This window comes from Triticum aestivum, chromosome 4A (genome assembly GCF_018294505.1).
Source record: "Triticum aestivum cultivar Chinese Spring chromosome 4A, IWGSC CS RefSeq v2.1, whole genome shotgun sequence".
NCBI lineage: Eukaryota > Viridiplantae > Streptophyta > Magnoliopsida > Poales > Poaceae > Triticum > Triticum aestivum.
In genome coordinates this window covers 741,414,365-741,417,834 of record NC_057803.1, presented here as the reverse complement: position 1 = coordinate 741,417,834, position 3,470 = coordinate 741,414,365, and the positions used below count along the sequence as shown (strand labels likewise).

Below are 3,470 nucleotides of genomic sequence, written 5' to 3'. Positions count from 1 at the left end.
AAACTCAACCTCACAACCACCATCTTGATGGTCGGAAAAAAGATAACCGGAAAAAAAGGTGATGGTTCGTTGGAGTAGGCTGCGAGGCCCAAGCGGCCAAGGAGTGCAGCGGCCCGTTATCCTTCCACCGTTGGAAGCGGGCAGTTGTCGCTGCTCTGTGAAGCCAGCCTCACGCTGTGCCTGCCACATTATGGACCGTGAGGCCCAACTTTCGCATAGGCCCCAGCCGGTCCACTACGCAACTTGGAACGGGCGGGCCAGCAGTAGCACACCCAGACCAGGCCCGCAGCGCTACAACAGCGTTCGCATCACCTTAATGCCCCCACTCGGGTTACAAGCTCTCGTAACTGAGCTCGGCGAATGAAGAGAGTGGAGACGGGTATTTAAGCTGGTAGAACGCCTCCTCGGTTGGCGAGGTGGGACTAAACTAAGTGGAGTGACGTGCCTCTGCTGGAATGAACGGAGCGTTTTTAGCGTGGGCTCCTCTGGCTTCGGCCTTTGTCGTTTTGGGCTCATAAACGTCCCCATGTGGCCATGTGGACATAGTTTGGGCAGCCATTCGGTGGTTTTGGAACGAGTGCTAATTAGCAAGAGTACGGCAAGCTCATGCACACCGACGGCGTCTTCATCTCCAACGTGACCCTGGTGAACTCGCCAGCGTGCAACATCGCGGTGTCCGGGGTGACCATGCTGGCGCCCACCAAGTCCCCCAACACGGACGGCATCAACCCGGACTCGTGCTCCCAGGTGCGCATCGAGGACTGCTACGTCGTCTCCGGCGACGACTGCATGGTCATCAAGAGCGGCTGGGACGAGTGCGGCATCGCGTCGGCATGCCCAGCGAGCACATCGTGGTGTGCCGCCTCACCTGCGTCTCGCCGACGAGCGCGGTGATAGTGAGATGTCGGGCGGCCTCCGGGACGTGCGCGCCGAGGACATCACCGCGGTCGGGACCGAGTCGGCGGTGCAGATCAAGACGGCCGTCGGCCACTGCGCGTATGTGCGCGACGTGTACGCGCGCCGGATGAGGCTCGACGGCATGAAGCGCGTCTTCTTGATGACCAGTGACTACATGTCCTGCCTGACGACGGCTACGAACAAGACGGCCATGCCTGTCCTCGAGGACATCAGCTACCAGGATGTGGTGGCCACCGGCGTCTGGAAGGAGGCGGCGAGGATGCAGGGCATCCAGGGCGCGCCCTTCAAGGGCATCTGCATGGCCAACGTCACCGCGCGCCGAGATGACCAAGGAGAGGAAGGTGTCGTGGAACTGCGCCGACGTCGAGGGCGTCTTGGCCGGCGTCACCCCAGCGCCATGTGCCCCACTGCAGGGCACCCACGCTGGCTCCTGCCCGTTCCCCACCGACATGGTCGCCGTCGACCAGATCACTGTGCAGCAGTGCTCATACTCCATCGCGCCTGCCATATATAGTGAGTATCCAGCTTCTTGTTGCACCAAGTGTTGAGGCTAGGTCTCTAAGTGAGAACCGTAACAATAAGGAGCGTGTTGTCGAGTGGCTGCCTTGGTAACTTTAGAAGTAAGAAAGTTGTTGTGGGTAACTTACTGTGTGAATGCATACAGAGTTACAAATTTAGAATTGTCACTTTTTTTGTTCATCAGTGTTTATCGCAGGCATTGCAAGGCAGACCGTCAAACCTCTGCTTTGTTGCCTATTATCGGATAAAAAGATCAAAGGTGAACCAGAATACCAAAAACCATACCAAGTCGACATCTCAATCACCACCATACTCACAATTTATGTTGAAGAGTCAAAAGATTGAGCAAATAAACCTCTTGTATCGAGCACACAAAAAATACTAACAATTTATATTCAAGAGTGAAAAGAGTAAGCTAATAAACCTCTTATGTGCAGCAAAAAATAATAATTTATTATTATATTCAAGAGTCACAATTTATAATGAAGAGTGAAAAGTGTAAACAAATAAACATTCTATGTTTAGCGAAAAAACTCACAATTTATACTCAAGTCAAAAGAGTAAGCAAATAAACGTCTTACGTGCAACACAAAAAATGAAAATACTCTCATATGCAGCACAAAGAAAAAAAAAGTGATGGTCCGTTGGAGTAGGCTGCAAGGCCCAAGTGGCCTACGAGTGCAGCGGCCCGTTATCCTTCCACCGTTGGAAGCGGGCAGTTGTCGCTGCTCTGTGAAGCCAGCCTCACGCTGTGCCTGCCACATTATGGACCGTGAGGCCCAGCTTTCGCATAGGCCCCAGGCGGTCCACTACGCAACTTGGAACGGGCGGGCCAGCAATAGCACACCTAGACCAGGCCCGCAGCGCTACAACAGCGTCCACATCACCTTAATGCCCCCACTCGGGTTACAAGCTCTCGTGACTGAGCTCGGCGAGTGAAGAGAGTGGAGACGGGTATTTAAGCTGGTCGGACGCCTCTTCGGTTGGCGAGGTGGGACTAAAGAAAGAGGAGTGATGTGCTTCCTGCTGCGAGTGGGAGATGATTTTAACGTGGTCTTTGGCAGCTTTAGCATTTGTCGTCTTGGGCTGATGAACGTGGCCATGTGGGGAAGGCTTTGGCAGCCATTCGTTGATTTTTAGCGCTAATTAGCATAGTGAACTTGCTTAGCAGAAATGGAAACAAATATAAATTGCTGCATGTTGAAAGCTGGGATATTTTTTCGGCCTTGTTGAGTAGTCTTCTCTTCTCCAACCCTCTCCAAACAGCCCAAACAAGCAAAAAGAAAAAAAAGAGATATTTTTACAGGTGGCTCAGCAAAAAGAAAAAAAGTGATGCCTGGTCAAGTACACCATCGGATGCAGGTGACTCAACAAGCAGTTTATCAGAAGCATTTTTGGTATGAGAAGCTTCTGTTGATTGTTGATATGTTCTGTCCCAGACATGATTTGGGCCTTTTTATCCCTGTGTTTATCCGCAAATCTTACACTTGATGTGATTCTTAGACACCTGTGGTCTTAGGCTGGTCACAATGGGCAAAAACATAAGCTAGTAACTTACACACTTCCCTAGACTATGTTACTACCTCCATAGTGGGTAGGAACATCTATGTAGTGTCATGCAACGATGTATTTATTAGGTTATAGACTCATTGTTTCTTGGAGTGTGTGATGTTCCGGTAACTTAGCTAGTTACCACAAGCACCTCTCTCTTCATTAAATACGTGCCACATAAGCAAAGTTGTATTGGAGTGTGTGATGTTACTCCTAAATTCCTCCTCACTGTGACCAGCCTTAGGTACTACATGTGATGTACGTTGAGAGCAAGGAATTAATGGTTGCCAACCTGTGATGTCCCCAGATCCAGAGCATTAGTAATCTGCCTATGAAGAAGCATCGATCTCTGGTTATGCTTGTTAATTGGGGGCAATCAGATCATTTGCACTGACTGCTCTTGGTTCAACACCTGTATATGTATGTATGTGAGATCTCCTGCCCCCACGGAAGACATTCCAGTCAACCTTCTGATGATAGAT

At 50.7% G+C, this 3,470-nt stretch overlaps 1 pseudogene; it reads left to right on the top strand.

The window, feature by feature from the left end:
- Nucleotides 1-606: 606 nt before the first annotated feature.
- LOC123084504 (probable polygalacturonase) lies at nt 607-1,466 on the top strand (annotated as a pseudogene).
- Nucleotides 1,467-3,470: the final 2,004 nt, after the last annotated feature.